This window comes from Salmo salar, unplaced genomic scaffold (genome assembly GCF_965601325.2).
Source record: "Salmo salar unplaced genomic scaffold, fSalSal1 ptg000888l, whole genome shotgun sequence".
Lineage (NCBI taxonomy): Eukaryota > Metazoa > Chordata > Actinopteri > Salmoniformes > Salmonidae > Salmo > Salmo salar.
The window spans coordinates 282,255-305,800 of record NW_027675538.1 but is presented as its reverse complement, the minus strand read 5'-3'; the positions used below and the strand labels follow the sequence as shown (position 1 = coordinate 305,800).

The following is a 23,546-nucleotide window of genomic DNA, read 5'->3' as shown; positions in this document are numbered from 1 at the left end:
ACGTCTATGGTAGTGGAGTTATTATTATACCAGCTGGAGGAGGGGACGTCTATGGTAGTGGAGTTATTATTATACCAGGCAGTGTAACTGTTGTCATCGCAGAACAGACTCCAGGACTTGTCATTCCATCCAAGATAACTTCCTCTCCTGTTGATTCCTTTATATGTCACTCCTATACCAGCCCCCATTATCCCCCACTCCACTCTACCTCCCAGTAACAGCGCCCAGTCAGACCCTCTCTACACAGCACCTGTCTACAGACCTCAAATCTCTCTGGGTGATCAGGATACGGCTGCTCCTCTGTCCTACATGTCACCTTTCTGTTCTCCTCAGACAGAGAGAGGCGTCTGTTTACTGTGTTTAGGTCCAGTGTGAGATCACAGACATCTGATGGATGAAACCAGACACAATATTAGAAATCATCATCATTCACATTAGAATGTTAACTCACTTTTCACTAATTCATTTAATGTAGATGTTTCTAGGTATCAAAAGGAGAAGTTAAGGTAACTGGAGACTTGTTGAATGATCATATGTTATACTGTATGGTAATATAATACACACTTATTCACATTAATTACACACACACACACTCATATCAACTCTTTGTAAATGTTGGTGTCCCTGATTTGTGCTTCTGTAGAACTACAGATGATATTTAATATGACCAAGTCAGTAATGATGGTGGTCTTTGACTTAACTTGAATTAAGACTTATTCTTAGTCATATTCTTCACAGCAGTCAACACTCACATTTTCTAAGTCCAGGTTTCATTCTGTTCTCTCCACCATGTTCCACACTGTAGCGGTAAGCAGAAGAACAGACAGTCATTGAGGGATACACCTGAACACACACACACACACACACACACACACACACACACACACACACACACACACACACACACACACACACACACACACACACACACACACACACACACACACACACACACACACACACACACACACACACACACACACACACACACACACACACACACACACACACACACACACACACACACACACACACACCTTTGTCCAAGTGGTGGTAAGAATGTTTGTCTTAACTAGCCTGAAAAGTCCAACATGTCTGATATGAACATTGACATAAACCCTCTACATACTTGAGTTTCTCCAGTCTGCAGTGTGGATCCTCCAGTCCAGCAGAGAGCAGTCTGACTCCTGAGTCTCCTGGGTGATTGTAGCTCAGGTCCAGCTCTCTCAGGTGTGAGGGGTTTGACCTCAGAGCTGAGACCAGAGAAGCACAGCCTTCCTCTGTGACTAGACAGCCTGACAGCCTGCAAAGAGTCAAATCATATTAAAATCACACTGATATTCTTTGGTGGTGAAAATAGTGGCAGTATATTTCTTCAACATATTTAGATATATCAGTGTCATGAAACCTGCCATATCTATTCAGAAATTAATGTATCATAATATAAATGACAAATTATCAAAGTTTTGCCTGCAGATAGAAACATGTATAGTACAAATATTTGAGTAGACTGACCAGACCAGTTTAAAAAGCAGTATCAGTCAAAAGACAGACAGTGAGGTATCAGATTTAGATTGTATTGAGTATACAGTCCACACCATATCTATTTTGACAGTGAAGATAACATTTTAAATGTGGCTCTAAACTCCAACATTTTGGATTTCACATCAAATGTTTCATATGAGGTGACAGTAGATATTTGAGGGTATTTTAATACATACAGTTGAAGTCAGAAGTCTACATACACCTTATCCAAATACATTTAAACTCAATTTTTACAATTCCTGACATTTAATCCTAATAAAAATTCCCTGGCTTAGGTCAGTTAGGATCACCACTTTATTTTAAGAATGTGAAATGTTAGAATAATAGTAGAGAGAATTATTTATTTCAGCTTTTATTTCTTTCATCACATTCCCAGTGGGTCAGAAGTTTACATATAAACTCAATTAGTATTTGGTAGCATTGCCTTTAAATGGTTTAACTTGGGTTAAACGTTTCGGGTAGCCTTCCACAAGCTTCCCACAATAAGTTGGGTGAATTTTGTCCCATTCCTCCTGACAGAGCTGGTGTAACTGAGTCAGGTTTGTAGGCCTCCTTGCTCGCACACTCTTTTTAATTCTGCCCACAAATTTTCTATAGGATTGAGGTCAAGGTTTTGTGATGGCCACTCCAATACCTTGACTTTGTTGTCCTTAATCCATTTTGCCACAACTTTGGAAGTATGCTTGGGGTCATTGTCCATTTGGAAGACCCATTTGTGACCAAGCTTTAACTTCCTGACTGATGTCTCGAGATGTTGCTTCAATATATCCACAATTTTCCCTCCTCGTGATTCCATCTATTTTGTGAAGTGCGCCAGTCCCTCCTGCAGCAAAGCACCCCCACAACATGATGCTGCCACCGCCGTGCTTCACAGTTGGGATGGTATGACGGCTGTGTGGTCCCATGGTGTTTAGACTTGCGTACTATTGATTGAACGTGTTACCTTCAGGCATTTGGAAATTGCTCCCAAGGATGAAGCAGACTTGTGGAGGTCTACAATTTTTTTTTCTGAGATTTTGGCTGATTCCTTTTCATTTTCCCATGATGTCAAGCAAAGAGGCACTGAGTTTGAAGGTAGGCCTTGAAATACATCCAAATTATGTCAATTAGTCTATCAGATGCTTCTAAAGCCATGACATAATTTTCTGGAATTTTCCAAGCTGTTTAAAGGCACAGTCAACTTAGTGTATGTAAACTTCTGACCCACTGGAATTGTGATACAGTGAATTATAAGTGAAATAATCTGTAAACAATTGTTTCAAAAATGACTTGTGTCATGCAAAGTAGATGTCCTAACCGACTTGCCAAAACTATAGTTTGTTAACAAGAAATTTGTGGAGTGGTTGAAAAACACGTTTTAATGACTCCAACCTAAGTGTATGTACACTTCCGACTTCAACTGTATGTGATTCGCGATTAAAAACGAAATTCTGATGATGCCATGATTAAGAAAAATCATGAATAAATCATGAATCAGAATGAGTGAGAAAGTTACAGAGGCCACAACAAAACATGCTAACCTCTCACCATTACCAATAACAGAGGCTACAACAAAACAGCTAACCTCTCACCATTACCAATAACAGAGGCTACAACAAAACATGCTAACCTCTCAGCATTACCAATAACAGAGGCTACAACAAAACATGCTAACCTCTCACCATTACCAATAACAGAGGCTACAACAAAACATGCTAACCTCTCACCATTACCAATAACAGAGGCTACAACAAAACATGCTAACCTCTCACCATTACCAATAACAGAGGCTACAACAAAACATGCTAACCTCTCACCATTACCAATAACAGAGGCTACAATAAAACATGCTAACCTCTCACCATTACCAATAACAGAGGCTACAACAAAACATGCTAACCTCTCACCATTACCATTAACAGAGGCTACAACAAAACATGCTAACCTCTCACCATTACCAATAACAGAGGCTACAACAAAACATGCTAACCTCTCACCATTACCAATAACAGAGGCTACAACAAAACATGCTAACCTCTCACGATTACCAATAACAGAGGCTACAACAAAACATGCTAACCTCTCACCATTACCAATAACAGAGACTACAACAAAACATACTAACCTCTCACCATTACCAATAACAGAGGCTACACAAACATGCTAACCTCTCACCATTACCAATAACAGATGCTACAACAAAACATGCTAACCTCTCACCATTACCAATAACAGAGGCTACACCAAAACATGCTAACCTCTCAGCATTACCAATAACAGAGGCTACAACAAAACATGCTAACCTCTCAGCATTACCAATAACAGAGGCTACAACAAAACATGCTAACCTCTCACCATTACCAATAACAGAGGCTACAACAAAACATGCTAACCTCTCAGCATTACCAATAACAGAGGCTACAACAAAACATGCTAACCTCTCACCATTACCAATAACAGAGGCTACAACAAAACATGCTAACCTCTCACCATTACCAATAACAGAGGCTACAATAAAACATGCTAACCTCTCACCATTACCAATAACAGAGGCTACAACAAAACATGCTAACCTCTCACCATTACCAATAACAGAGGCTACAACAAAACATGCTAACCTCTCACCATTACCAATAACAGAGGATACAACAAAACATGCTAACCTCTCACCATTACCAATAACAGAGGCTACAACAAAACATGCTAACCTCTCACCATTACCAATAACAGAGGCTACAACAAAACATGCTAACCTCTCACCATTACCAATAACAGAGGCTACAACAAAACATGCTAACCTCTCACCATTACCAATAACAGAGGCTACAACAAAACATGCTAACCTCTCATCATTACCAATTTATTTATTTATTTCACCTTTATTTAACCAGGTAGGCAAGTTGAGAACAAGTTCTCATTTACAATTACGACCTGGCCAAGATAAAGCAAAGCAGTTCGACAACATACAACAACACAGAGTTACACATGGAGTTAAACAAATGTAACCCTCTCACCAGGCTTGAATATGACTCTCACAACATTAACATATGTAGAGTATCTCAGCAGCATGGGATGTTAGGTGAGAAGGACATCTCCAATAAGAATTCCTATTGTAAACTATCTAGGGTTATGACAATAGGGTATTAACTTCAGATGAAATGATTATAGGTTTCTGTTATTGAATCAGGATAAACCATCCCATGCATTAAATTAAAACAATTAATGACTCCACCAAGGCAACATACATAATGTTACATATGTGTATTAAAACATTTTCAAACACAAATACATGTTCAGACACAAAATCAAAAGAAATAAAAAAAATAAACCCCATTGAGTCGTGCACAACCCGTGTCCAAATTAAGCACCTCACATTGTGGTTACTCACTACTTGGTAGATATTCCCTCAGCGAAGTATGGCAGTTCCATGCAGGTTTCCTCACCAAGTCCAAGGCAGCACAGCTACCCATGCAGACAGTACTCCTTAGTAACCGATATCCCCATGGCAACACGAACTCGTTAAGCTTCCCAAGCAATTATCTCCCGGTGTCACACGATGCTAGGCTAACCTCTAGGGTGGCTAATACCTCCACAACAAGACGGTAGCTTCAGTCTTTACTAAGTTTTAACTAAATTATAACAACTCTTTTATAAAATAAAACATGTATTTCCCTTCATGTCTTAGTAGCTATGGGTTTTGTTGTAGTTCTGTCGTCTTCTTTTATAATTTTTCTTCACCAACCGTCCTGAGGTAAAACGTCCATCCTTTCATCAACGTCTTTTTCCCTCCCGTTAACCAGGTCAACTCCCATTGGCCACAACTTAACAAGCGACCTTATTGGTCAAAACGTAAACTTCAAAGTAAAATAATCTATTCACTTATACATTAAATAAATATTTCTTCAAAAAGCATAATGCATTAACAACATTACAGTTTAGGAGCAATTCAATCATCTTTTAAATATAATACCAATTAATGATAACAAATAAACTCAATACTTGGTTCAAACAAGGGTATTACACAAACATACAGTCAATAATACAGTAGAAAAATAAGTCTATATACAATGTGAGCAAATGAAGTGAAATAAGGGAGGTAAAGGCAAAAAAAGGCCATGGTGGCAAAGTAAATACAATATAGCAAGTAAAACACTGGAATGGTAGATATGCTGTGGAAGAAAGTGCAAAGTAGAAATAATGGGGAGCAAAGGAGCTAAATAAATAAATACAGTAGGGGAAGAAGTAGTTGGGCTAAATTATAGATGGGCTATGTACAGGTGCAGTAATCTGTGAGCAGCTCTGACAGCTGGTGCTTAAAGCTAGTGAGGGAGATAAGTGTTTCCAGTTTTAGAGATTTTTGTAGTTCGTTCCAGTCATTGGCAGCAGAGAACTGGAAGAAGAGGCGGCCGAAGGAGGAATTGGCTTTGGGGGTGACCAGAGAGATATACCTGCTGGAGCGCGTGCTACAGGTGGGTGCTGCTATGGTGACCAGCGAGCTGAGATAAGGGGGGACTTTACCTAGCAGGGTCTTGTAGATGACCTGGAGCCAGTGGGTTTAGCGACGAGTATGAAGCGAGGGCCAGACAACGAGAGCGTACAGGTCGCAGTGGTGGGTAGTACAGTGGGGGGAAAAAGTATTTGATCCCCTGCTGATTTTCTACCTTTGCCCACTTACAAAGAAATGATCAGTCTATAATTTTAATGGTAGGTTTATTTGAACAGTGAGAGACAGAATAACAGCAAAAAAAATCAAGAAAAACGCATGTCAAAAATGTTGTATATTGATTTGCATTTTAATGAGGGAAATGGTGCAGGCAGCGATCGGTTGAAGAGCATGCATTTAGTTTTACTTGTATTTAAGAGCAGTTGGAGGCCACGGAAGGAGAGTTGTATGGCATTGAAGCTCGTCTGGAGGTTAGTTAACACAGTGTCCAAAGAAGGGCCAGAAGTATACAGAATAACACCAATAACAGAGGGGGTCTAATCTTTGTGCCTCAGTAAATTTTTCATTCATCATCATTAACGATTTATTCATGATTATTCATAATCATGGTAGCATCCACATGAATGTAGAAGTGTTCTGAAACATCTTCTATTCTTACTGACAATACAAGTGAAGTGACTCCAAAATGACAGGACATTATTTACCATTGAGTTTCTATTAGGAAAAAACACAATCCAAAACACAACCAAGACAATCTGCAAATGCATTCAACAAGTTAGTAGAATCACAAGCTTGATGTAATCACTGCAGGCATGGAATATGGGACTAAATACTGAACTTATGACTACTTTAATACAATATAAGTGAATTTGTCCGAATATGTACAACTTTTTCAAATGGGAGAACTAAATACATAAAGTGCTTTCCTTTCTTAACAGTAACACAGCTATGTATGAAAATACCCTCAAATTAAAGGTGACATTCTGTACTGTCACCTAACACAAAACATTCTATCTCAAATCCAAAATGATGGAGCATAGCACCACATTTAAAACTGCAAGCTTCACTGTCCAAACACATATGGTGTGGACTTTGTTTGTCTGGTAAACACATGTGGATCTGGTGAACAGTTATCACTTGTTGACCAACTACAGGAATACTGACCTCAGAGTCTCCAGTCTGCAGTGTGGATCCTCCAGTCCAGCAGAGAGCAGCTCCACTCCTGAATCCTTCAGGTCATTGTTACTCAGGTCCAGCTCTCTCAGGTGTGAGGGGTTTGACCTCAGAGCTGAGACCAGAGAAGCACAGCCTTCCTCTGTGACTCCACAGCCTGACAGCCTGCAACGAGATCATCATGACTTCACAAACACACTGTTTATTTAACACCAGTAGTGTAGAAGGACAACGGTAGATTCATTTGGTTTATTCTCTCAAACAGCATATAGATTCATCTTCCGTCTCCTAGAATTGTATTTTCATATTGTTATACTAATGTGAAAATCAAAGTATTTATTCAATATGTTATTCAACGTAATATTATATACATATTTTTCTCTAAACTGAATATATCTTCCAGATGAATCTTCCAGATGATGTCATTTTATTTACTCACAGAGCAGCTCTGGAGGCTTTGACCACTGGCAGCAGCCTCAGAAGACCTTCCTCTGATCTGGAGTATTTCTTCAGGTCAAACACATCCAGCTCCTTTTCTGAAGTCAGCAACACAAAGACCAGAGCTGACCACTGTGCAGGTGACAGGTTGGGTTCTGAGAGACTTCCTGAGCTCAGGAAGCTTTGGATCTCCTCCACTAGAGAATGGTCATTCAGTTCATTCAGACAGTGGAACAGATTGATGCTCCTCTCTGGAGAGGGATTCTCCCTGATCTTCTCTTTGATGTACTTGACTGTCTCTTCATGGCTCTGTGAGGAGCTTCTTGTCTTTGTCAGTAGACCTCGTACGTGCTTCTGATTGGACTCCAGTGAGAGGCCCAGAAGGAAGCGGAGGAAAAGGTCCAGGTTTCCTGTCTCACTTTGTAAGGCTTTATCCACAGCACTCTTGTAGACAGTAACTTCAGACTTGTCTCTGTACAGCAGAGAAAATATACTGGAATTTGTTTGCTGTTTGTCCATGAGATTCTCATTGTTGTTGATGAATGAGAGGAACACATACACAGCAGCCAGAAACTCCTGAATGCTCAGATGCACGAAGCAGTACACCTTGTCCTGGTACAGAACACATTCCTCTTTAAAGAGCTGTGTGCACAATCCTGAGTACACTGAGGCTTCATTGACATCAATGCCAGCCTCTTTCAGGTCTTCTTCATAGAAAATCAGATTGCCCTTCACTAGCTGTTGAAAAGCCAGTTTTCCCAGTGACAGAATGCTCTCATTATTCAAGTGTGGATCTGTCTCTTCTTTCCCAAGATACTTTTCATTCTTCTGTTTGGTATGAAACACCACAAGGTGTGTGTACATCTCAGTCAGAGTCTTGGGCATCTCTTCTCTCTTATGTTTCAGCATGTGTTCGAGGACTGTTGCAGAAATCCAACAGAAGACTGGAATGTGGCACATGATGTGGAGGCTCCTTGATGTCTTTATGTGTGAGATGATTCTGCTGGCCAGCTCCTCATCACTGAATCTCTTCCTGAAGTACTCCTCCTTCTGTGGGTCATTGAACCCTCGTACCTCTGTTACCTGGTCAACACACCCTGAAGGGATCTTATTGGCTGCTGCAGGCCGGGTAGTTATCCAGAGGAGAGCAGAGGGAAGCAGATTTCCCTTGATGAGATTTGTCAGCAGAACATCCACTGAGGTTGACTCTGCGACGGCACAACAGATCTTGTTCTTCTGGAAGTCTAGGGGCAGTCGGCACTCATCCAGACCATCAAAGATGAACAGAACTTTGTACTTGTCGTAGTTGGAGATTCTTGATTGTTTGGTTTCCATTGAAAAGTGATTGAGAAGTTGAATCAAAGTGTGTTTGTCCCCTTTCATCAAATTCAGCTCCCGGAAAGGGAATGAAAATACAAATTGGACATCCTGATTTGCTTTTCCTTCAGCCCAGTCCAGAATGAACTTCTGCACAGAGACTGTTTTTCCAATGCCAGCGACTCCCTTTGTCAGCACAGTTCTGATACGTTTGTCTTGTCCAGTTAAGGGTGTGAAGATGTCGTTACATTTGATTGCAGTCTCTGGTCTTGCTTGTTTCCTGGTTGTTGTCTCAATCTGTCTCAGCTCATGTTCATTATTGACCTCTCCTGTTCCACCCTCTGTGATGTAGAGCTCTGTGTAGATCTGATTGAGAAGTGTTGGGTTTCCTTGTTTAGCGATCCCCTCAAATACACATTGAAACTTCTTCTTTAGATTAGATTTGAGTTCACGTTGGCAAATCACAGCAGGATCATCTGAATCTAGAAATAACACAGAGGATATTAATATTACGTCTGATTTAATGCCTATAGTATTGTAGGACTGTTATAACATTTTAAATTAAAAACATTTATTCTCTTTTCTGACTGAATAAATGTGTAAATGTTTTCATAATGCATTACAGACTGGTGTGACTGATTATATTATTATTGGTGTTATTGATGGTATTATTAATGTTGTCTCTCTGTCTCTGTCTCTCTCTCTAAATTAATCACCACAACACATCCCTGCTGCTACTTGATGAGGCCACTAGGTGTTGTGTTAAGGCTGCTACAATATCATTGAGTTACACAGCTACTTTAGCTGTACTTTAGCTACAGCTTTTAAATGTTATAAAACAGCATTCAACATGAGGCAGACAGATCTTACATTTCTCCAGTGTGTCAGCAAGCTCCTTCTGGTTCATTTTCCTCAGGACGTGCAGTGTGATCTTCAGAGCCCCCTCTCTGGCACTGCTCTCCTGCTTCTCATCTTCAGCATCCACCACTTCCTCATCCTGCTTCTGACTCTCAAAGCCTTCTGGGAGTTCAGGACTAAGAATCCTCTTGAACATCTTCAGCTCGTTCTTCACAAATGTCATAATTTTCTCTTCAAGCAACTAAAATAAATCAAGTAAATAAGTTAAGCAAGAGAAGAAATGCTTTCTCATTAACACATTAATGAATAATTGACAGATCAACTTTAATTGAGGAAATCAAAAACAAATGTACATAACAGGACCACATACACTGAATATAGAGTCCAGGTCTGTTTGATGACTCTGGGAAGACTGACCACTGAGAATCTCTGACTCTGATCTCTCCTGTTGGTTTCTGTGGACAAAACATGAGATTACAGTACACACACACACACACACACACACACACACACACACACACACACACACACACACACACACACACACACACACACACACACACACACACACACACACACATACACACACACACACACACACACACACACACACACACACACACACACACACACACACACACACACACACACACACACACACACACACACAGGGAGGGAATGTGGTGTTTGTTTAATATTGTTTTAGGACTATGAAAATGGACTAAAGGATTAGCCTGTGAATTATGAAAACAACAAAAATAAATGGGAAAATCAGAGAGGAGAAATGACTAGAGACAGTGTTGTTTAACTCACTGACCATGACCCATGAGTTCTTCTTACCTTTGTTCAGTAGTAAAGTCTCCCTCTCTAAAGGATATAGGTAGATACATAGACTGGTCACTCTTCATGGACACACAGCTGGGAACAGGGGAGGCTGGTCTCTCCTGCTTGATTGGTCTTCAACACAACAGAGACAAACATTACATCTCTCATCTACTCTGATCTCAGATGGGAAACATAAGAAGAGTTCCAAAACGCAACATATCACTTTACAGAAATGAGCTTTTATTGTTTAAAGAAATGATGTATTAATTATTACATCTCTCACAGACAAGGATTTGTTTAAAATCTATCACTTGATGGTTTCATTTCAGAGAGACAAAAATCATGTTTTTTATGCATAATGCTATATATCTCCCTCACTCTCAAATGTGACCGACCGGCTCAATTTGGTAATTAATTAAATAACTACATATATAGTGATTTTGGTTTATGTCAGTTTAATTGTTTGTTATGGTATAAGTTCTTATTTTATGATTGTAAGTGATAAAATTAACTAGTAATTCTCAGTAATTACTACTTTAGTAAGGAATAACACATTTTTTCAGCACTACTGCAGTTGCTAAATAATTTCAATAGATGGGAGCATAAGACCACAATGACATTTCAGAATATTAGTTTAGTTTTCTCCCTGGATACACCACCACTCCCCACGCTTCCTGCAGAACCCCTGCAGTACCTCCGCAGACCCCGGATTGAGAACCCCTGATTTAGCAGATGCTCTTATCCAGAGAGATTTACAGTAAGTGCATTCACCTTAAGATAGCTATTTATTTAGGAAATAAACTTAATGAATTATTCATAAAATTGTTATCTCACCTCTTAGCTTTGGTGTCATGTCCCCCAGAGAGATGCATTTTAGAGGCAGGGGCCCCCTCCTCTCTCTCCCCAGAGAGACTCATTTTAGAGGCAGGGCCCCCCTCCTCTCTCTCCCCAGAGAGACTCATTTTAGAGGCAGGGCCCCCCTCCTCTCTCTCCCCAGAGAGACTCATTTTAGAGCACTGTCCCCTGTAAACAGAGATCCAGCATGTTGGTTGTGGTTAACACAGTGACAACTAAACAGAGATCCAGCATGTTGGTTGTGGCTAACACAGTGACAACTAAACAGAGATCCAACATGTTGGTTGTGGTTAACACAGTGACAACTAAACAGAGATCCAGCATGTTGGTTGTGGTTAACACAGTGACAACTAAACAGAGATCCAGCATGTTGGTTGTGGTTAACACAGTGACAACTAATTATTTTATTCATTATCTCTTAGAAATAAAACCGTTTACAGACACATCCAAACAGTCAGGTGATTTAATGCAATTACTTTTTCTAGCCCAATGACTACTCAAAACCCTCCCACAATGCCTGAAAACTAACTAATAGCCCCTGATAGGCCTACATCTTATTTTGGGGTGGCAGGTAGTCTAGTGGTTAGAGCGTTGGGGTGGCAGGTAGCCTAGTGGTTAGAACGTTGTGGCGGCAGGTAGTCTAGTGGTTAGAGCATTGGGGCGGCAGGTAGCCTAGTGGTTAGAGCGTTGGGGCGGCAGGTAGCCTAGTGGTTAGAGCATTGGGGTGGCAGGTAGCCTAGTGGTTAGAGCGTTGGGGCGGCAGGTAGCCTAGTGGTTAGAGCGTTGGGGCGGCAGGTAGCCTAGTGGTTAGAGCGTTGGGGCGGCAGGTAGCCTAGTGGTTAGAGCGTTGGGGCGGCAGGTAGCCTAGTGGTTAGAGCGTTGGGGCGGCAGGTAGCCTAGTGGATAGAGTGTTGGTGCGGCAGGTAGCCTAGTGGTTAGAGCGTTGGGGCGGCAGGTAGCCTAGTGGTTAGAGCGTTGGGGCGGCAGGTAGCCTAGTGGTTAGAGCGTTGGGGCGGCAGGTAGCCTAGTGGTTAGAGCGTTGGGGCGGCAGGTAGCCTAGTGGTTAGAGCGTTGGAGCGGCAGGTAGCCTAGTGGTTAGAGCGTTGGGGCGGCAGGTAGCCTAGTGGTTAGAGCGTTGGGGCGGCAGGTAGCCTAGTGGTTAGAGCATTGGGGTGGCAGGTAGCCTAGTGGTTAGAGCGTTGGGGCGGCAGGTAGCCTAGTGGATAGAGCGTTGGGGCGGCAGGTAGCCTAGTGGTTAGAGCGTTGGGGCAGTAACCGAAAGGTTTCAGGATTGAATCCCAGAGCTGACAAGGTAAAAATCTGTCGTTCTGCCCCTGAACAAGGCAGTTAACCCACTGTGTTCCCCGGTAGGCCATCATTGTAAATAAGAATTTGTTATTAACTGACTTGCCAAGTTAAATAAAGGTTTAAAAAAAATGATGTGTTAACCTTCAGTAGCTGTAGTATAATACTATGGTAATGAACTGAAGAGGTCTATCTAATATTAATACTATGGTAATGAACTGAACAGGTCTATGAATCTAATATTAATACTATGGTAATGAACTGAACAGGTCTATGAATCTAATATTAATACTATGGTAATGAACTGAACAGGTCTATGAATCTAATATTAATACTATGGTAATGAACTGAACAGGTCTATGAATCTAATATTAATACTATGGTAATGAACTGAACAGGTCTATGAATCTAATATTAATACTATGGTAATGAACTGAACAGGTCGATGCTTGTCAACAACAGCCAGTGTTTTATTACCTGTAGCCTAATCTGACTGTTACCTTCAATCTAATGCATTCTAACATCTGATCAGCCATTGAGATAGAACTGTTACCTTCAATCTAATGCATTCTAACATCTGATCAGCCATTGAGATAGAACTGTTACCTTCAATCTAATGCATTCTAACATTGATCAGCCATTGAGATAGAACTGTTACCTTCAATCTAATGCATTCTAACATCTGATCAGCCATTGAGATAGAACTGTTACCTTCAATCTAATGCATTGTAACATCTGATCAGCCATTGAGACAGAACTGGTACCTTCAATCTAATGCATTCTAACATCTGATCAGCCATTGAGATAGAACTGTTACCTTCAATCTAATACATTCTAACATCTGATCAGCCATTGAGATAGAACTGTTACCTTGAATCTAATGCATTCTAACATCTGATCAGCCATTGAGATAGAACTGTCACCTTCAATCTAATGCATTCTAACATCTTACCATGGTCACACTTGATAACTGTCACGACTCATACCGAGGGTGGCCCCTCTCCCTGTTCGGGTGGCGCTCGGTGTTCGTCGTCCCCGGGCTACTAGCTGCCACCGATCCCCTTTTCGTTTTTCTGTTGGTTATGTCTTTATTAGTTGCACCTGTGTTCATTTAGGTAATTAGTGGTGTTATTTAAGGCCGCTCCCCCACCTGTTCTGTGTGTGGGCTTGTTACGTTTTGTTTCACTGTGTTTGTGTAGTGGATCGTGTTTTGGACTTTGGGTTTTGTTACGCCCTGTTGTTTTTGGGCATTTTCTCTTTTGTGGTACTTATTAAATAGTATTGTACCAAACATTTTTCTGCCTACTGCGCCTGACTCCACACCCACAACGTCCAAGCGTTACAATAACTTCCTACTGAATTAACTCAACATGGACATTAATAGTTGCATAATAACACAAGGCTACAACAACAATAAACTGAAGTTATAGGCTATTTATTAAATCCATTTACCAGCTCCAGGTAGGCTACACAAGTGACACAAAATGATTTGCAACGACTCCTGTCATTTCAACATATTTATAGTATTAAATGGTAGGCTACAATAGCCTAGGTAGGCATACAGATTAATAGGCTACAGTAGCCTAGATAGGCATAACGATTAATAGGCTACAGTAGCCTAGATAGGCATAAAGATTAATAGGCTACATTAGCCTAGATAGGCATAAAGATTAATAGGCTACAGTAGCCTAGATAGGCATAACGATTAATAGGCTACAGTAGCCTAGATAGGCATAAAGATTAATAGGCTACATTAGCCTAGATAGGCATACAGATTAATAGGCTACTTGATGTTCAACAGATGTTTAATTCTCCACATTTAATGTCAGTTTCATTGTGGAGTTTTTCTCATAACAGAAGCACATGATGGAGTTCCAGAACTTTCATTTCTAATTTCCACTCCAGAGACCCAATAACAGAGCATGAGTAGAAACCTCCTCATGATATGGTTTTCCATCAGCAAAGTCACATTATAACGCAGTTTAAACCACCTGCAAGGGAATTTATCTAACGCTCTCTAGAGAACCTAAAGTAGTTTTCCTGTGTTTTGTCCCCTTATCTCTAGAGAACCTAAAGTAGTTTTCCTGTGTTTTGTCACCTTATTTATTGATGCGACTCAGTTCTAGAGAGTAAATATGTTTTATGGAAAAAGGGTTGTAAAATAGGTGTCTCCATAATGACAATTTAAATAGCCTACCTTATAACATGCAGGGCTACTAATTAGTTTCCACTTTTAAAACTGCTTGTTACGGAGTCTAGTTGATAGGTAATCGACTCCCCGGCATAAATTGTTGCCCCAGAAGACTAAATAAAGTAGTTCTCTCCAGAATAATGTTTTACATTGATAGACTAAATAAAGTAGTTCTCTCCAGAATGATGTTTTACATTGATAGACTAAATAAAGTAGTTCTCTCCAGAATAATGTTCTACATTGATAGACTAAATAAAGTAGTGCTCTCCAGAATAATAATTTACATTGATAGAATGAATGCATTAGTTATCTACTAGTTAACACTAGTAAAATTGACGTTTAGTTTAGGGACCGGGGAGAAAACGCAATAACTCCAGAACAGTGGAAAGACTGGTCCTGTGCAAAATGTCCATATCTCATCAGTCTGAAGGGTTTTAAGGAAATGAAAAGCTGAGAAAACGATGAAACACGTTTCTGATAAGGTTGAAAATGCTGTCTGCTTGCATCATATTGTAAAAGATAACACCTTACACTCTCATTCACATTATCTCAAGAGATACTGAAATAAATAATATTTATCCACCCCTAAATTATCATTTGTTGTTTCATTTAAATTCAAGAAATGCATAATTCTGCAGTTAATATTATATTAGATTATAGACCTACAGTCAGTATCCAGATTTCAGTTCATATTTTATTAGATTATAGACCTACAGTCAGTGTCCAGATTTCAGTTAATATTATATTAGATTATAGGCCTACAGTCACTACAGTCAGTGTCCAGATTTCAGTTCATATTATATTAGATTATAGGTCTACAGTCAGTGTCCAGATTTCAGTTCATATTTTATTAGATTATAGACCTACAGTCAGTGTCCAGATTTCAGTTAATATTATATTAGTTTATAGGCCTACAGTCAGTGTCCAGATTTCAGTTAATATTATATTAGATTATAGGCCTACAGTCAGTGTCCAGATTTCAGTTAACGTTACTATTTAATTTAACCCATTTGAATTGAAATGAGGAATATTCTGTTTATTTATGGCTACAGGGATACTCGTGAACGGGATATCAGAGAACACCGCAGTTCCGGGAGAGTAGTGGGTGAAACCATTCACCTCAGAAAGAGGGGTGATATGAATAACGTTTCCTTTCATTATGTGTTGTCGAATTCATAAAAAAATATTTGCTGCCATTGTAGTAAGGTTGTTAATACGAGAGGTCTTCAGACTTACCATTTCTGTATTATTTTCCTTGAAAGAACAAGTAGTGGGTTTTGAGTGCTTCTCCCCTATTTGGAAAGTTGGTCTGCCTGCTGTTCAGTCAGAGATATTCTGAGAGGACGTCTCCTTCTGCTGGACATAAAAACTGTTTAAAACTGTATAACACTATAGTGTATCTGGAACACTGGTTCATATATCACAAAGTCAATAGTGAATGTGACTATGTATATATTTATGTTGTATTTAAAGCATATTTCTGCAAGTTTATCAAGTGTCTGCTGGCTTGGCTAGCCATGTTAATGACGAGTTAACTAGCACCGTCAATCAGTGCACTGTAATGTCACGCTAGCTATTGCTAGCAGGTGATTAATTGACTTCTTTATTGAAATATTAAGTGAATGTTTATTTTCTTACTACCTTAAAAGTTTATATAAAAAGGGTTGTACTTGTGCTCTGTATTTATGGTTTAATGTCACTTCACATTGAGGGCATGTATCATTACTGTTGTTCCTATCTAACAGTTATCTTGTGTCCTATCTAACCATGTATCATTACTGTTGTTCCTATCTAGCAGTTATCTTGTGTCCTACCTAACCATGTATCATTACTGTTGTTCCTATCTAACAGTTATCTTGTGTCCTACCTAACCATGTATCATTACTGTTGTTCCTATCTAACAGTTATCTTGTGTCCTACCTAACCATGTATCATTACTGTTGTTCCTATCTAACAGTTATCTTGTGTCCTACCTAACCATGTATCATTACTGTTGTTCCTATCTAACAGTTATCTTGTGTCCTACCTAACCATGTATCATTACTGTTGTTCCTATCTAACAGTTATATTGTGTCCTATCTAACCATGTATCATTACTGTTGTTCCTATCTAACAGTTATCTTGTGTCCTACCTCACCATGTATCATTACTGTTGTTCCTATCTAACAGTTATCTTGTGTCCTACCTCACCATGTATCATTACTGTTGTTCCTATCTAACAGTTATCTTGTATCCTACCTAACCATGTATCATTACTGTTGTTCCTATCTAACAGTTATCTTGTGTCCTACCTAACCATGTATCATTACTGTTGTTCCTATCTATCAGTTATCTTGTGTCCTACCTAACCATGTATCATTACTGTTGTTCCTATCTAACAGTTATCTTGTGTTCTACCTAACCATGTATCATTACTGTTGTTCCTATCTAACAGTTATCTTGTGTCCTACCTAACCATGTATCATTACTGTTGTTCCTATCTAACAGTTATCTTGTGTCCTACCTAACCATGTATCATTACTGTTGTTCCTATCTAACAGTTATCTTGTGTCCTACCTAACCATGTATCATTACTGTTGTTCCTATCTAACAGTTATCTTGTGTCCTATCTAACCATGTATCATTACTGTTGTTCCTATCTAACAGTTATCTTGTGTCCTACCTCACCATGTATCATTACTGTTGTTCCTATCTAACAGTTATCTTGTGTCCTACCTAACCATGTATCATTACTGTTGTTCCTATCTAACAGTTATATTGTGTCCTACCTCACCATGTATCATTACTGTTGTTCCTATCTAACAGTTATCTTGTGTCCTACCTAACCATGTATCATTACTGTTGTTCCTATCTAACAGTTATCTTGTGTCCTACCTAACCATGTATCATTACTGTTGTTCCTATCTAACAGTTATCTTGTGTCCTATCTGACCATGTATCATTACTGTTGTTCCTATCTAACAGTTATCTTGTGTCCTACCTCACCATGTATCATTACTGTTGTTCCTATCTAACAGTTATCTTGTGTCCTACCTAACCATGTATCATTACTGTTGTTCCTATCTAACAGTTATATTGTGTCCTACCTCACCATGTATCATTACTGTTGTTCCTATCTAACAGTTATCTTGTGTCCTATCTAACCATGTATCATTACTGTTGTTTCTATCTAACAGTTATCTTGTGTCCTACCTAACCATGTATCATTACTGTTGTTCCTATCTAACAGTTATCTTGTGTCCTACCTAACCATGTATCATTACTGTGGTTCCTATCTAACAGTTATCTTGTGTCCTACCTAACCATGTATCATTACTGTTGTTCCTATCTAACAGTTATCTTGTGTCCTACCTAACCATGTATCATTACTGTTGTTCCTATCTAACAGTTATCTTGTGTCCTACCTAACCATGTATCATTACTGTTGTTCCTATCTATCAGTTATCTTGTGTCCTACCTCACCAGTGAACGTGTGGCTGTGACCGTCCTGTCAATGCCTGTCCTGGTGACTCATTTTACATTTTAGTCATTGAGCAGACGCTCTTATCCAGAGCAATTTAAAGTTGGTCCTGGTGACTCCTGGGGCCTAATTCATAAAGGAAGTGTCTCAGAGCTGATCTAGGATCAGGTCCCCCCTCTCCATGTAATCTGATTCATTATGATATAGGATCAGGTCCCCCCTCCTCTCCATGTAATCTGATTCATTATGATATAGGATCAGGTCCCCCTCTCCATGTAATCTGATTCATTATGATCTAGGATCAGGTCCCCCCTCTACATGTAATCTGATTCACTATGATCTAGTTGTCAGAGCTAGAGTGGTGTTTGTCAGACTAATCTGTCTTCTCACAAAATCGTGTGTAGAGTCTGAATGGTTTGGACAACAAACTATTATGGTACCTCTCTATTGTAAACTGTGACTCGTACAAACAAGCTGGTGTTCTATGTGTTGCTCTAGGAATTACAGCAAACTAACAGGGTGGAAAGTGATATTAGGGGGACACAGAAAAACTTAAATTAAATAATATGAATGAAAAATGAATGAACAAATGAATGAATGATATTTTATTTCCGTGTCAAATCGCCAACTGGCAACCCATCCCTTATGGGGTTAATTGCCACATAAACAAACATTACAATAATTGACTGTGGTAATTAAATGATAATTCTCCTTCCGGTGTTCTCTGCATTGGGCATCGCATGAATAGTGAAAAAAATAAGGTAAAAATCAATACATAATAGTAAATAAGGTGATGCAAACAATAATTATATCCCTAGAGCAGAACAATAATATACATATATACACACACTGTATATATGCACATACATACATATATACATACTGTATATATATACATACATAACATATACAGATAAATAAATACAGAAAAAAATAAACAGAAGTCATTTGAACCCAGTCTGACACAAAGAGAAGATTCATATGGGAGACAAGTCTATACACAATCTATATATACACATACCATTTACCACATAGAAGACTCATATGGGAGACAAGTCTATACACAATCTATATATACACATACCATTTACCACATAGAAGATTCATATGGGAGACAAGTCTATACACAATCTATATATACACATACCATTTACCACATAGAAGACTCAATAGGCGAGACAAACCTATACACAATCTATATATACACATACCATTTACCACATAGAAGATTCATATGGGAGACAAGTCTATACACAATCTATATATACACATACCATTTACCACATAGAAGATTCATATGGGAGACAAGTCTATACACAATCTATATACACACATACCATTTACCACATAGAAGAGTCATATGGGAGACAAGTCTATACACAATCTATATACACATGTACCATTTACCACGCAGAAGCTAAATATTTTTACAATTTAATTATAGGTAAACATTTTTCTTATATTCCAGGATTTATCTAAATATTCCACAAACGGAAATACACAATGGACAAAAAAACATTTCAATTTCTCCTCATCACTCATCACATACTGCCAGGGTATATCTGGTGGTCTTTCTGGAATAAGAGCAAGCGTATATCATGGTAGAAAAGGAAATAGAGGATTAAATCAGTTTAATTCTCTATTTCTTTAAGGTCACAATAGTTACATAGTCTTTCCTCCATTTCACCACAATACTGACCTGTATCAATACTCAGAGAAAATATCCCTGATCTTACCTGTTTCAATACTCAGAGGCAATATCCATGATCGTACCTGTTTCAATACACAGAGACAATATCCCTGAAATAACCTGTTTCAATACTCAGAGACAATATCCCTGATCTGACCTGTTTCAATACTCAGAGACAATATCTCTGATCTGACCTGTTTCAATACTCAGAGGAAATATCCCTGATCTGAACTGTTTCAATACGCAGAGACAATATCCCTGATCTGAACTGTTTCAATACGCAGAGGAAATATCCCTGATCTGAACTGTTTCAATACGCAGAGGCAATATCCCTGATCTGACCTGTTTCAATACACAGAGACAATATCCCTGATCTTCCCTGTGCACATAGAGATCTCTTGCTTTTAGGTAGGTTATACATAATATATCTCTCACACACCAATTCACCCTGAATCAAACAAAAGGTTCTCAATTTGGGTTGATGATTCATCTCCTCCACCCATCTTTTTTTCATGTCGCATCAACAGTTGTTTTTTAATCATATCTATGTCTCCCTTCATTTGGTTTTGGTACAGATGTTCATAGTTACACTGTTGAAAAAGCTCAGACATTTCAGTTACCCAGGCTTCCCCTATGGATAGATAAATACAATAATCATGAAAAAAGTCATTGATGAAAGAGACTTCAACTAGGACTATAAAATAATGAAGAAACAGTTTAACATTTTGTTATTTTATGGCTTATATTTATTGTAGAAGTTGATAAATAACACCTGGGGACAAAAACGCCTACATCTTCTGACAAAAAGTGTTAAAATGCATAACATTCCCTTTCAGGATCCATATTTTGGTGTTTATAAGGTAAAGGACACCTGATATTTAAAGCCTTTTTGAATCCACATTTTACACTAAATAAGAACTGATATTTCCTGGGGACAGAAAAGGCACCACATGGTAGGAATGACTCAGCAGCACCTAGACACTAGTTTAGTGGATTCCAAATGTTCCCTCTACTTTATTCTACATTATTAACCTGAAATACTCACTTTACTTGGAAACTGAGTTGCAGTTTAGAGATGAAACTATGAGCTGCTCTGTCATCTCAAAATGACCCTGTACAGATACTTTCTTATATTCAGTTTCAACTGTAGTCAAGGAGTCACCCTTCACATAACAACAGTAACCAGAGGGTGGAGCTAACAGTCAGTTTCAACTGTAGTCAAGGTGTCACCCTTCATATAACAACAGTAACCAGAGGGTGGGGCTAACAGTCAGTTTCAACTGTAGTCAAGGAGTCACCCTTCGTATAACAACAGTAACCAGAGGGTGGAGCTAACAGTCAGTTTCAACTGTAGTCAAGGAGTCACCCTTCACATAACAACAGTAACCAGAGGGTGGAGCTAACAGTCAGTTTCAACTGTAGTCAAGGAGTCACCCTTCATATAACAACAGTAACCAGAGGGTGGAGCTAACAGTCAGTTTCAACTGTAGTCAAGGTGTCACCCTTCATATAACAACAGTAACCAGAGGGTGGAGCTAACAGTCAGTTTCAACTGTAGTCAAGGAGTCACCCTTCATATAACAACAGTAACCAGAGGGTGGGGCTAACAGTCAGTTACATGAGACAGCAGTAACGTGACATTGTTCTGAATCTTGCTTAAAAAATGTTATAGTCCTTCTTCAAGACTTCTCTCTTACATTATTTTAGCTAAACTTATAATTTACTGGAAATCAGGTTTAGTTGTGTTTTTCCCCTGTAAGGTGTGTACGTGCTGGATAAGAACCAAAGGATGAGAAACCCTGAGATAAACATAAAACCATATAATGTAAAAGCTCCTCCACCATCTTTACCAGACGTTTTACTGATAACATGTAGACCTACTGATTAGTTTCCACTTTGAAAACTGCTGTCTGTCAGCAACTCAGCTCAAGTAGCAGTTCTACTAACTAGTAATATCTCATTCCTAGTATTCATTCTCTTACTCTGTCATTTAGAATGAATTATTGTTCATAAATACTTACTTTATTTGTCAGTATTGTCCATATAGTGTTTTCTGCTCTGTCATCTCAAAATGGATCCTGTACAAAATCACATATTTACTTTCAGTCACCTCCTGGGTGGTGCAGTGGTCTAAACCACCCCATCTGAACAGTTTCTCACCAACTGGCCACCTGGTCTATAGAGACTAAATGACTATACACTCTACGCTGCACACCACATCAACGGGGATGTAGTGGAGGGTAAACCCACGTAAACGCGCTTAAGCACCTTTTTATTTGTAAAATAGCGTTTACTCAACTTTGTATTTTGTTAATTATCGTTTACCACTTCTTATGCGTTTCCAGCGTTAAGCCTAAATTCCATCGTGGAAAACGGGCCCAGGTTGGTCAGCATGATAAAGAATCATATCTCAAGCCTACTCTGTCTATTGAATGTCTGACTACGACCTAACTTTATAATAGTTATATGTAGCCAAGACTTACCAGAGTCTGTACGTCTGTCCTTCAAATCAACACATTTATCCTACTTCTAATGTTGCAGAGAAATGTGCGCTACATTTTCTACAGTCATTTTGTAACGGTGTAGACTACACAGTTACTTTCACTTTCATATGAGGAAATCACGTCCCTTCTGACGTCACCGGTGTATGGGTAAATAATGATGACAGAAGAGATCTACTAACTAGTAATAATATGTAATTCCAGGTATTTATTCTCTAACTCTGTCCTTTATTGTTCAGAAATACTTTATTTGTACTTCTCTCCATATAGTGTGTTTCCTCTTTTGTCATCTCACCATGGATCCTGCACTCAGCCGTCTCCCCATCCTGATAATAAAGTGTTTTATTGGTATCTTCCACTAGATGGCAGTAAACACCTGCTGTAACTACACTTTACAACAGCATTCCTTATTCATAAAGGCAGTGTCTCAAAGGAGGAGTGCTGAATCAGGATGAGGTCCCCCCTCTCCATGTAATCTGATTCATTATGATCTAGGATCAGGTCCCCCTGTCCATGTAATCTGATTCATTGTGATCTAGGATCAGGTCCTCCTCTCCATGTAATCTGATTCATTATGATCTAGGATCAGGTCCCCCCTCTCCATGTAATCTGATTCATTATGATCTAGGATCAGGTCCCCCCTCTCCATGTAATCTGATTCATGATGATCTAGGATCAGGTCCCCCCTCTCCATGTAATCTGATTCATTATGATCTAGGATCAGGTCCTCCTCTCCATGTAATCTGATTCATTATGATCTAGGATCAGGTCCCTCCTCTCCATGTAATCTGATTCATTATGATCTAGGATCAGGTCCCCCCTCTCCATGTAATCTGATTCATGATGATCTAGGATCAGGTCCCCCCTCTCCATGTAATCTGATTCATTATGATCTAGGATCAGGTCCCCCCCTCTCCATGTAATCTGATTCATTATGATCTAGGATCAGGTCCCCCCTCTCCATG

General features: G+C 39.2%; 1 long non-coding RNA gene across 1 annotated transcript; it reads right to left on the bottom strand.

The window, feature by feature from the left end:
- Nucleotides 1-18,980: 18,980 nt before the first annotated feature.
- LOC145877335 (uncharacterized) lies at nucleotides 18,981-23,027 on the bottom strand. The gene is made up of 2 exons (XR_014391654.1): nucleotides 22,102-23,027; nucleotides 18,981-20,163 (listed from the first exon to the last, which is right to left on the bottom strand). It is a non-coding gene; the product is annotated as an uncharacterized LOC145877335 (long non-coding RNA).
- Between the last annotated feature and the right edge of the window lie 519 nt (nucleotides 23,028-23,546).